Genomic DNA, 13,402 nt, shown 5'->3' on the forward strand with positions numbered 1-13,402 from the left:
TAATTCACTAGCTAGACAACTGGTAGAAACCTGTACACAGTTCCAGTCATATAGAACGCTACACCACAGTACAGGCCCTTTGGCCCTCGATGTTGTGTGGACCCATATATTCCTTTTATTTAAAAAAATATATATATAAAACCCTCCCTACCCCATAACCCTCCATTTTTCTTCCATCTTTGTGCCTTGTCTAGGAGTCTCTTAAATGCCCCTAAAATTTCAGGCTCCACCACCATCCCTGGCAAGGCATTCCAGGTACCCACAACTCTCTGCATTTTTTAAAAAAAACTTACCCTGATGTCTCCCCTAAACTTCCCTCCCTTCACCTTGTCCTCATGTCCTTTGATGTTTGCTATTTCTGCCATGGAAAACAGGCACTGGTTGTCCACCCTATCTGTCTGATGTGCTTTTCCCTGAGAACATCTGTTCCCGATTTGTTCTTCCCAGTTCCTGCCCAATCCCATTATTCATGGCCCCATGAAACACTTTACCATTTTATCTACTCATATCCTTGCTCATAATGTTGTGGTCATTATCATCAACATGATTTTACACTGAGAAATTTGTCAGCTGACTGGATTCATTATCCAGTACTATAACCCGTATGGGCTCTCTTCCAGTTAGCTTGTCCACATAATGTGACAGGAATCCTTCTTGGACACACCTGACAAATTCTGCTCCATCTGTCCTCTTGCAGTAAAGAAATGCCAGTCAATAAGTCTCTGGGTCCTGACGGGATTTTCCCCAGGACCTTGAAGCAAGTCAGGGAGAAAATAGCGGAGGTTCTGATGGTGATTTTTCAACAGTCACTGAAGGAGAGAGTGGTGCAAACGTGGTTCTGCTGTTTAAAAAGGGCTCAAGGTGTAGGCCCAGCAATTATCAGCCAGTAAGTTTGACATCGGTGGTGGGTAAACTTATGGAAGGTATTCTTAGGGATAATATGTATAAATATCTAGAGGGGCAGGGATTGATCAGGGACACCAAACATGGGTTTGTGATGGGTAGGTAATGTTTGACCAATCTTTCTTAATTTTTTGAGGAAATGAATAGAAAGGTTTGATGAAGGTAGAGCAGTAGACATGGTCAATTTGGATTTCAGTAAGGCTTTCGATAAAGTTACACAAGGAAGGTTGGTGAGGAAGGTTCAGTCACTAGGGATAGATGTTGAGGTAGTCAAATGGGTTCAACGGTGGCTAGAAGATAGGCACCAGAGAGTCATGGTGGACAACTGTCTGTCAGGATGGAGGTCAGTGATGAGCGGTGTGCCTCAAGGATTGGTTTTGGGTCTTTTATTGTCCTTCATTTACATTAATGTTGGGGTGGTAAATTGGGTGAGTAAATATGGGGATGGGGATTTCATGGACTGCAGAAGGATTTGGACTGCTTAGAAGAGTGGGCTGAAAGGTGGCAGATTGAGTTTAATACAGATAAGTGTGAAATGCTTCATTTTGGGAAGAATAACCAAAATATGGCATATGCAGTGAAGGGGAGGGATTTGAGGAATACAGAGGAACAGAGAGATCTTGGAATAACAGTTCAGCGTACTTTGAAGGTGGAGTCTCATGTAGATAGGGTGGTGAAGAAGGCTTTTGGTATGCTGGCCTTTATAAATCATAGCATAGAATATAGGAGCTGGGAGGTGATGTTTAGACTGTTCAAGGCATTGGTGAGGCTAAGTTTGGAATATTGTGTGCAGTTCTGATCTCCAAATTATAGGAAGGATATCAATAAAGTCGAGAGGATGCAGAGAAGATGAACTAAAGTGTTGCCTGGATTGCAGTATCTAGAATATGGAGAAAGATTGAGTAGACTAGGTCTTTATTCATTGGAGCGTAGAAGGTTGAGAGGGGATTTGATAGATTAATATAAAATTGAGGGGAATAGATAGAGTAGATGTGAATAGGCTCTTCTCCTTGAGGGTAGGGGAGATTGGAATGAGGGGTCATAAGTTAAGGGTTGGGGTCAAAACTTTAGAAGTAACATAAGAGGAAGATTCTTCACTCGGAGAGTGATGGCTGAGTGGAATGACCTTCCAGAAGAGGTAGTTACAGCAGGGTCATTTCTGTCATTTAAGAGGAGATTGGATGAGTACATGGGTATGGAGGGGGTTGGAGGGTTATGGGCAGGGAACAGGTAGGTGGAACTAGTGGAGTTTCACTTAAATCGATGCAGGCTAGAAGGGCCAATATGGCCTGTTTCCGTGCTGTAATTGTTATATGGTTATATAATAGAGAAGATGAATTCTCCCATAACCCTGTTATTTCTGAACCTTTCCAAAGTCTGCCTACTTACCTGCTCCTTAATGTCCTGAGGGCTATTTGTGGGCCTATAGACTACACCAATACAGTGATCTCTCCCTTCTTGCTTCTGACTTTAACCCACACTGACTCAGTAGACAATTCCTCCACAACGTCCTCCATTTCTGCAGCTGTCATACTATCCCTGATGAATAATGCTCCCCTCACTCTTTTCCCTCCTATCTCATCCCTTTTAAAACATGAAAATCCTGGTTCCTGCATCATGGCCACATTGTAATTCCACAGACTGATCCATGCTCTAAGTTATGTTACATATTACTTACTAACTGGAAGCTGGGTACTGATTTTTGAAATTTTACAATGGTATGCTGAAGATAGTGCCATCACAGATGTGATCTACAAGTCTAAAATGATTCTGAGTAGAGTCCAGCTAGACTGGGGTTAAAAACTAAATGCTGCAAACACCCACTCAGCTAAAAGGCAGCATCTGTGGTAGGAAAAGCAGAGTTAAAATTTTAGGTCTGAACCCTTCGTCAGAGTAGGTGGTGAGAGATATATAGAAAACAGGAAGTGTTTTTGATAGTGTGAGATCAAGTGGGATAATGTAGCAGTTAGAATTAGATTATGCTTCTTTCTCTCTGTTATGCATCATTAATAGCAAGGATTAGGATATTTCCAGTAGGCTGGACTATACTAATTGAGAGAAAAATACTGAGCCAACATCAGAGGTCGATGATTACCAGAAATCACCAGTTCTGATAAAGACTGAAAGAAAGAATGAACTACTTCAAGCTGGAGAATTCACGATTGAGAATGGAAGGTGGCAGTGTGCTCAGATAGAATCTGAAATATTGATCCTGAAGCTTGATTTGGACTTTAATGCAAGAGACCACAGATAAATTGCAGCTGGCAGGCAATTGGAATCTTAGGATCACTCCATTGTGCTTGGTAAAGTAAGATTGGGTTTGTTTTCTACACATCAAAAGAGGGAAGATTTCATTAAGGAGACTAAAATTTTTAAATGCTTAAGAGCTGCAGATGCAGGAAGTCTGAAATAAAAACAGAAGCTGAAAAAACTCGGCAGCATCTTGGGTTGAATATCCTTAATCAGAACTGATGTAATTGACACATAAAATTGTGAGTGGATAGACAGCACTTTAATAAGTGAGTTACCATAAAGCAGGAGACACAAAGTAATTTGAAGAAGGATTAGAGGGGAGATGAGGAATATATTTTAATCTAGATAAAGAAATATGGTGACACTGTGGTTCTTAAAAAAAACCTTTGCTGAGATCGCCATACCTTTGACTAACCTTTTTTCAAAAAAAAATGGTGAAAAAGTTTATTAGGACAAACATTTGTCAGGAAGCATTTGACAAACTGAAAGCCATTTTATGTCACAAGCCTGTGCTTAAATCACCTAACTTTGGAAATCCATTTTCTTCAGCAGTAGATGCTAATGATGAAGTGAAACAGAGCTGTTCAATTCCAAAACAAAATGACTGTGATAATATTGAACATCCAGTGACTTACATATTTAATAAATTCAATCAACAACAAAATAATTATTCTACTATTGAAAAATAATTATTGTTCCTTGTATGGGCTTTGCAAAATTTTGAGGTTTACATTTACAATGCTATGGGATCGATTATGGTTTACACTGATCACAATCCATTAGTGTTTTTGAGTCAAATGAAACATAAAAAGACATTTATTAAATTGGAGTTTAATTTTGCAAGAATATGATTTAATGATAACTCCTATTAAATGCCAAGATAATGTAATAGCTGATTGCCTTTCAAGATGTTGACTTTGCATGTTCTTTCTGCAATATTTGTTTGGATTATATTGTATAACATGAGAATGTAAAATCTACCAGATAAATGGTAGGTTGCAGTTTAAAAATTTGATCTTTAAAAAGATAAGTGTTTTCTTTGTTGCAAGGTGATGTGATGAATTTGTGCTAATATTAATCTTTGGGTATATAGTATAAGGTATATTTCTTAATGAAGTTATTTTGTGGGTTGGATTCAGGGCCACACTTACAGACACATAATTACACTCAGAGAAGCCATTTTCGGAGTTGCAAAGTCTGGTAAACAACCTAATAGAACCAGAAGTGTTTGTTCATTGAAATATCTAGGACAATGGGGTTGCTCAAGGAGGACATCTAATTAAACAAAAGATTCTTTGCTTGCTTTCCTACGTTGTTAGAATAGAAACTCTGATGGCATCTGTTTAAACAAAGCAGGCTTTTGCTTGTGGTCAGCAGACAATTCGGAATCATATTAACTCATAAACTTTTGGAAGAGATAAACTTCTAACAGAAGCCAGCAGTGAGGTCATGTCAGGAGATTACACCAGTTCAAGAGGGATCTTTGATATTATTGAACCAAAAACATTTTTTGCACTTCATTGATTTTTTTCTCTCTACATTGCTGTTTGTTTACATTTCTTTGTTTATATGTATACACTGTGTACATTTTTTTACACTACCAATAAGTGGTAGTTCTGCCTTTCCCAGGGAGAAAAATAAATGTAGGGTTGTATGTGATGTCATGTATGTACTCTGGCAATAAATCTGAAATCAAAATTGAATTCTGCCTCAACCGCAGGAAAAAATATCTCAGGGTTGTATGTGATGTCATATATGGAGTCTGTCAATAAATCTGAAATCTTCTTATAGCTGTTCCCAAAACGTTCTCCTCTTGAAACTCTGATCATCTTCCAGGTTCATTTCCCAATACAAGGTCTGGCATGCCATCTTCCCTGATCGGATTATCTGTAAACTATTTGAAGAAGACCTCTTGGGTGCACCTAAGAAAATCTGCCCCTTCTAAGCCTCTGGCACTAAGGCAGTCATCATTAATACTGAAGAAATTAAAGTCACCAATTACAACTACTCATGTTTTTTTCATCTCCATCATCTGCCTGTATATCTGTTCCTCCATCTCCTGTTGGCTATTTGCAGGCTTGTAGTGTAACCCCATCATGGCGATGAAACCTTTCTTATTTCTGAGCTCTACCTAGAATATTGCTGTGAGATGGCATGAATCAAGTGGCCACTTTTTGTGTGATAATACATGCACTGATAAGGTAGTAATGATGTGGAACCTACTGCCTGGAAGGGTGATGGAAACAAAAAAAAAACACTGCTGCATTTAAAAATGGTCACATGTAGGCATTAAAAGCTGTAATCTGCAGGTCAACAGACATCATTATGGAAAATAGGATTAGAATGGATGATTTTTTTTAAACTAGCACAGATCTGAGTGTCAGAATGACTCGACAAGTGTTGTATTTTGTAATTCCATGATTTCAGTAATCATAAATCAGGTATATCCAATTTGATGTGAAGCAGCTTCATCAAAAGCAAAGCAATATTTGCTTTCCCAACCTCAGCAGTCTACAGCAATTGGTGTATTCAATGTAATTACTGTTGTAATATAGCAAACAGCTGGTGGTTTGGGGACTGAAACATCACAGAAACTATTTTGTATGAAGCCAGATAATCGGTATTACTGATGTTGAATGAAAGGTAAATTTTCCTACTTTACCCCCTGAACCATACTTTCAAAAGAAAAAGGGAAGGAGAGAAAATCAACAGATAAAGGAAACCTATAATTCTGGTTAATTTGACCAGTTATACTTGGACTTGTATGAATCTATACAGTAAGATTTTTTTTTCTATTAGTGGCATATGAATGATGACATTATTGTATGTCAGTGTAAGTTTGCTAAACTTTTGCAGCACAATGTGAACCATTGCACAATGAAGTGCATTATCTAAATATGTGGTTAGTTTAAAAAAGCCAGGCTTTAATTGTGTGTTGATCCCTGCAGTGCTGTGTACCATTTTTGTACCCTGCTTCAAGCTTTAGAAATACTATGAAGAAGCCACATGCTGCGAGACAGCCCACGCACTTTTTTTGATTATTTATCGTCAAACTAATAATAATGTAGATTTCTCTGTGGATTGTCACCTTGTCGTGATGGAGAAGCTTGCGTTCCCGAGAATGATGCTACGCTCCTGGGAGGGTCACCCACGGTGGTAAGGGTAAGGTCCCTGTTGAAAAACAGGCCAACGGTGGAACAGGCAGATGAAGTTACTCTGAACTCAACGACTGTGAAGGGAGACGAAGGCTGCAACAAATCCATCAGCTCCAATTGTCGTGGTTTTCATGCCATTGGAATTAATTGGTTGATTTGTAAAATATCGTGTGCTTCTTGGAGTGCTATATCAAGTATACATTAAACAAATACACGCATAGGCAGGTGTCTTCACTCTGTGGATCAATGGAATGAAGGCCATTATCATAGACTACAAGGAGTAGCCACGACGAATAATGTAGATAGGAGAAAAGCAATCAAATTATTCCATGGCTCCATCAGAAAAGATTAAAAGAAGCAGATCATTTCTAGCCTTCTGGATTTAAAAAAAAAGCTACTATTAAAATGCAGGATAGTAAATGAAAGAAGAAAAATACAAGTGAGCATTTTATGTTCAATCTTAATGCATGAAAGTTTTGATCCTGTAGAATAAAATAAATATTTTAAAGCATTTTTGTTCTGATATCCTTTATTATGAGAGAATCTTTTAATACAAGAGGAAGGAAGTATTGCATTTGTACAGGGCCTTAGTGATATTACAGCTGGACTGTTTGTGTGTGTTGTTGGTCTCCTTACCTCAGTGAGAGTGCAATGAAGATTCACTCAACTTGTTCCAGAGATGAACATAATATATAGTTAAGACGCAGATATATTTTTGAATAGAAGAAGAATGAATGATTATGGGGAACTGCTGGATAAGTGGCATTGACTCCATGGTCAGATCAGACAATGGTGGAGCTAGCTCAACAGGGCAGATGGCTTGTTCCTGCTCCTATTTTTTTTATTTCTTAAGGAGCAAGATTTCTGGCACTGAGATGAGGAAAGATTGTTTTATTTAAACTCAGAGGTTGGTAACCATCGGAATTCTCTTCCCAACAGCTTTGTGGAATCTCAGACACAAAGATCTCATTCAGAACAAAGATCAATAGATTTTCGGACATGAAAGAATTAAGGGATCTGGGCCCCAACCTGGAGAGTGACATTGAGTCGAAGATGTATCATGGTCTTGATGAATAAAATGTGTATACTTTAATGCTAGGAGTATTAGGAATAGACCAGATGAACTCGGGGTGTTGGTCAGTATGTGCAACTACGATGTTGTAGCCTTTACAGAGACTTGGCAGTCTCAGGGCAGGACTGGCAACTGAATGTGCTGGGCTTTAGATGTTTCAATAAGGACAGGGTGGGGGGGTAAGAGAGATGGGGAAGTGGCATTGCTATAGAGGGATACTATCATGGCTGCAGAAAAGTGAGTGGGAAGTAGTGAAGGGATTGAATCAGTAGGGGTGGAAGTCAGGAACATGGAAAAGTTGTATATTGGAAACTACTTAATAGTAACCGATACATCATGGAGCAGGTAGGGAGACCGATTCTAGAGAGGTGCAAAAATAATAAGGTTGTTCTAATAGGTGATTTTAACTTTCTTAATATTGATTGGCACCATCTTAGAGAAGGGTTTGGATGGAGGGGAATTCTTTAGGTCTGTTTTGGAATGTTATTTTCTGAAATGTTAATTCACAGCTGGTTAGTCAAATACATTATGTTAACATGAGTATTCTAAGTCTGGATCATGGTTACGGTGCTCGTTTTTGTAAGAAATGGTTTATGTGATTCTAACAGATGATTTACTGTTCTCTAATGCTTTGTCTAGATGCAGGGAATAATCAAGCAACAAAGCTAAAAATACACAGCCCCCTTTTTGTAGGATTCCTGTTGACATTGGAGCTGTTTGTACTCTCCAGCTCCAGTACTGCTGAGCTATGTGATGTCTGAATGTGTACATTTCATGCTGTTGGCATTTCTCTTCCCTCTCACCCCTGATCTACTTGTGTGTGGAAGGCATTTAAACTGCAGTAAGTGTCTCAATGAAACAGAAGACTGCCACCTACTCCAGGCAAACCACCCTCCTCTGAGTTTTGCGGGTTGCCATTATATTCAAAGTGGCCGTGAACTGAGGTGCAGCCAGTTGAGAAATTCACCAGTTCAGTAATTTGATAATGAGTTTATTGTCATATACATTGTCCAATGTACATATACACTGAAATTCTTATTTAAACATAGAAACATAGAAGATAGGAGCAGGTGTAGGTCATTCGACCCTTCGAGCCTGCTCCGCCATTCAACGAGATCATGGCTGATCTTAAAGTTCAGTACCCCGTCCCCGCCTTCTCTCCATAACCTTTAATACCCTTATACTGAAGAAATATATCTAATTCCCTCTTAAATAGATTTAATGAACCTGCCTCTACTGCCCTCTGTGGCAATGAATTCCACAGATTCACCACCCTCTGGGTAAAGAAATTTCTCCTCATCTCGGTCCTAAATAGTTTGCCTATTATCCTCAAACCATGGCCCCGGGTTCTGGATTTTCCCATCATTGGAAACATCCCATCTGCATCCATTCTGTCCAGTCCTGCCAGAATTTTATATGTCTCTATGAGATCCCCTCTCAATCTTCTAAACTCCAGCGAGTACAATCCCAATTTGCGCAATCTTTCCTCATAAGTCATTCCTGCCATTCCAGGTATCAGCCTGGTGAATCACCTCTGCACTCCCTCCATTGCAAGAACATCCTTCCTTAGATAAGGTGACCAAAACTGCACACAATACTCCAGGTGTGGTCTCACCAAGGCCCTGTACAGCTGCAGTAAGATATCCTTGTTCCTATACTCAAACCCTCTTGATATGAAGGCCAACATACCATTTGCCTTTTTAACTGCATGCTGTACCTGCATGCTCATCTTCAGAGACTGATGTACAAGTACCCTTAGGTCTCTCTGCACTCCCCCATCTCTTAATCTATTGCCATTCAAATAGTAATCTGCCCTCTGGTTTGTATTACCAAAGTGGATAACCTCACATTTATCCACATTGTAGTGCATTTACCATGTACCTGCCCAGTCCCTCAATTTATCCAAATCACACTGGAGCTTCCTGACCCCCTCTTCCGTGCACACAACCCCTCCTAGCTTAGTGTCATCTGCAAATTTGGAGATATTACATCCAATCCCCTCATCCGGATCATTAATGTAAATTGTGAACAGCTGGGGTCCCAGTACAGATCCCTGTGGTACCCCACTGGTCACCGCCTGCCACTCAGAAAACGAGCCATTTATCCCAACTCTCTGTCTTCTACCTGCCAGCCAGTTCTCAATCCACATCAATACTTTGCCCCCAATCCCATGAGCCTTGATTTTGGAAGCCAGTCGTTTATGCAGGATCTTATCGAAGGCCTTTTGGAAGTCCAGGTACACCACATCCACTGGCTCTCCCCCATCTATTTTACCTGTCACCATCTGCACCAGGTACTTCATTAAGAAAAATAAAACAACTACAATAGTATACGTTAAATTATAAAGAATTAGTAAATACAATGCATACATAAATATAATAATTTAATCACTATGTGACTGGATCCTGAATTCCTAAACGTGGATCGCCATATTTGAAATACTTTTGGACTAGCTTTATTGCTTGATTATTCCCTGCATCTCGACAAAGCATCAGAGAATCTGTAAATCAACTGTTAGAATCACATAAACCATTTCTTATAAAAGCGAGCACCTTAACCATGATCCAGACTTGGAATACTCATGTTAACATTATGTATTTGACTAACCAGCTGTGAAATTTAACTTTGTATTACAAAGATATAATAAATAATTTGAAACCATGTGATCTGGTAAAATAATTAATATATTCTAAATAATAGTCAAGACAAAATGAAACATAGTCGATACAAATACGTAATTAATCTGAATCTTAATTATTTCCAAAATGCATTTCCGACAAATAGACCAAATGTCACTTATTTGCTAAGAAAACACAATAAGTTGATAAGAAAGAGAGTGCTTTTAACTGCTAAATGATGCATTTTTTTTAATATAAATCTGTATTCTTTTGAGGATGAAACTGGCAGACTGTTTCAAGCTCCCCTGATCATGCTAGCCCTTCCCTTTTCCCTCTCCTCAGAGCAGCAACGCCACCCATGATGTCACAAACATGGCAGTTGCTCTCTTCCCCTGAGTTGTCATAGCTGCCAATAATATATAAAATGGATTATCTGTTAGTATGATGAGCAGGAGATTCCTGTGCTGCCAGCTGCTTTCTACTGTGCCTTACTGTCATCCATTCCTTTCCTGTGCAGCATAGCCACGCCCCTAAATATACTGTCCCCATAATTCTCAGCATTAAGGATCCATCCAGAGGTTTAACGATGTCATGTGATTACTGTAATTGCTGCTGGATCCACTTCCTGCACACATGGTTGTTAGGGACAGTGGAGAGGTCTCTGAGTCCTATAGAGCCCAACAGAATTTTGCAAAGGCTTCCCTTTAATTACTTTAAACTAAATTAAAGCAGAGGAATCATGCTGGACCTTATTTTACTCCCAACACTTCCCCATGCAATCAAAGGACCTTATATTTAACTCGAAAACTATAAAAGCAGAGAAATTTCCAGTTTATTTCTGCTTATCAATCAGCTGCCTCCTCTGCTAGAATTTCTGAAATCAAGAGGACCACACATGTCAAACTCAGGCCCACAGGCCAAATTTGGCCCGTGATATAATTATATTTGGCCAGCAAGATCATATCAAATATGTATTAGAGCTGGCCCGCTGGCCGCCGTGCCAGTATAGCGCATGCACAGCTAATACTACAAATCCCAGAATGCTTTGCAAATGCGTTGGCATCAGCCCGCTAATCGCCCCCACCTCCTCTCTTTACTTTCATCAGCATCTGTGACCTGTCGCCCAACTCACATGTAATAAACCCCTTACGAAAAATGGCCAAACCAAAGACAGAAAACAGGACCTTTCAAGACAGGTGGGAGGCAGACTATATGTTCATCATTTTAAAAGACAAACCTGTTTGTCTTGTGTGTGGAGCCAGCGTGTCTGTAGTTAAAGAATATAACATACGACGACACTCTGAAACGAAACACCAGGACAGGTATAAGGATCTGAACGAGAAGCAAAAACTCCAGAAGGTGGAGGAGATGAAAAGAAGTCTGGTTTTACAGCAAACTTTATTTTATATTTTCTCATTTGTTAATGCTTCTTCTGGCAAGAGTTTAACCAAAACTATTATTAAACATTTATTTTAATAAGAAAAAGTTTAACATTACATATATTGAAAGAAGAGAAAACATGCAGATGTTGTTGAAAATTTTCAATAAATATTTAGTTTGGCCCTCGACTTAGTCCAAGTTTTAATTTTGGCCCTCCGTGAATTTGAGTTTGACACCCCTGAAGAGGACAGTTCCAAATCTGCTGCTGGTTCTGGAGGCGAGCTGGCTCCTTGGTTATTCTCCCCTCACTGCTGCTGCCAGCTATGAAACTTGCTGCTATTGCCCACTGCCTTTACTCTTAGCTGCCTCCTGCTCGCTTACCACTTCTCCCTTTCCCACTCTCCTTTAAACACTTTAAGGTTGCTTGATAGGGTAAATGCTTAGAGATTGTTTTTTCGAACTAAATAATCTCAAACAGATAGTCCTACAGAAATTAGATGAGAGGAAAATTCAGAGGAATGGGAACATTTGACGTTATCTCTCTGAGAGGGGTGCTAAGAAACGGATCGACAATTAAGGCTGATAAAATTATGTGCTCCTGTGCAATTAAAGAAAATTGTTACAAGAAATAAAAAAATAAGTTGATGGAAATATTTAACTGAGATTTTATTGAATGCATAATCAACTTAAGGGATCTGTTCTTGTTATTCCCTTGAATACATCAAACAAAGAAGTATTAGTTGGATGATCTCAAACATGGCTTTTAAAACATTTTGATAGCTAGGAGGAGGAGATTGAAAAAGTTTTAATCTATTGTCTTGAGAGAAAAAAGAGGTAACAGCGCAATGAGATACTTCTGGCATAATTGGAAGGCAAATAATAAGAACCCATCCAGAAGTCAATAATTTAGAGTTGATAAGAGACCAGAGAGGAAAGCATTGATTGGTTCTTTGGACTAACATTGTTAAGAGTTCAGCAAAATTGAAGTCTGTGCAACTAAAGGGATTAACACCAGCAAGCAACAAAATGTTGCGAAGCAGACAGAAATTAGAGTGGTTGTGAATTATTTTTGAGACTGAAAAAGCACAAACCCTGGCAAGGGTTACATGAAGAGGCCATGTGAAAATGGACACAGTCAAACTGTCCATGTTTCAAAGAGACAGCTGAAGTGACTTTTACTTACCACTGATTTTGTGTATCTCCCATGATAAAGATAATACAACACAAACAGTACCTCCCTGACCAGAGGCTACTGCATTTCTGACCTCAGATATTTCTTGGTGCAATATTACAATGTATTTTCTGGAGTGTTGAAATCACATGACATGATCTCATCATTAAGATATTGCAGAGCCTGTGGCCTTTATTTTAAAGAGTTCTAAATTGTGCCAGCTGGCATATCTAGGGAACATAGTGCCTATGGCAAGCACTGAAATTGCCCCTCCCCCCTGTTGACTTACTTATACATTCTGCACTTACACTGAAATTACGACCCCCCCCCCCCCCCCACCTTCCCCTCTCTTGTTCAAACTTACACATTTTGTTAAAACAGAACTAACTTAAGGTGGCGGCAGTTAGCTCATTGTGAGATCATTGGCCATCTTTGTTACCCATAATCCCCCACATAGCTGGAACCGCTTTGTGTTTCCCTAGCACAGTGGCTGTAGCAGAGCGTTTCTAGAAGTGTAGGGGTTATGGGTAACGAAGATGGCTTTTTGTCCCGCATTGAGCCATCGCCGTGATCTGCCCGAGCGCCCCCAAAGCTGCCTGATCAGAATCAGATGCCAGCGCGGATAACTTTCACTACCACCCCTTTAAGTTTTCATATTTTAATTCCCAAAATACCCCCCCCAAACCCAAACAGCCATTATATAACACTGATAGTATTACAGTACCACTCCGATTATCCAAAAATGGACTTTCCGAAATCCTCAGTTATCCAATTTTTTTTAAAGATTCTGAATAAATGAGGATATCCGAAACAAATCAGAAATCGTTATTTATCCAAAAAATTTTCAGAG

General features: G+C 39.3%; 1 protein-coding gene and 1 long non-coding RNA gene across 8 annotated transcripts in view; one reads left to right on the plus strand and one right to left on the minus strand.

Annotated features, from left to right (window-relative positions):
- Window positions 1-12,772, minus strand: part of LOC138757340 (uncharacterized) — a 46,461-nt gene extending 33,689 nt beyond the window's left edge. For 3 of the 4 annotated variants that reach the window (XR_011353518.1, XR_011353516.1, XR_011353517.1), the window contains exons 1-3: window positions 12,565-12,772; window positions 11,239-11,301; window positions 6,245-6,547 (exon numbers count right to left, since the gene is read on the minus strand). This is a non-coding gene — a long non-coding RNA (uncharacterized lncRNA). The remainder of the gene's footprint in view (window positions 1-6,244; window positions 6,548-11,238; window positions 11,302-12,564) is intronic. The other variant, XR_011353519.1, reaches the window with a different exon arrangement.
- Window positions 1-13,402, plus strand: part of rnf180a (ring finger protein 180a) — a 131,180-nt gene that overhangs the window by 34,108 nt on the left and 83,670 nt on the right. The window lies entirely within an intron of this gene.

Source organism: Narcine bancroftii, chromosome 3 (assembly GCF_036971445.1).
Source record: "Narcine bancroftii isolate sNarBan1 chromosome 3, sNarBan1.hap1, whole genome shotgun sequence".
NCBI lineage: Eukaryota > Metazoa > Chordata > Chondrichthyes > Torpediniformes > Narcinidae > Narcine > Narcine bancroftii.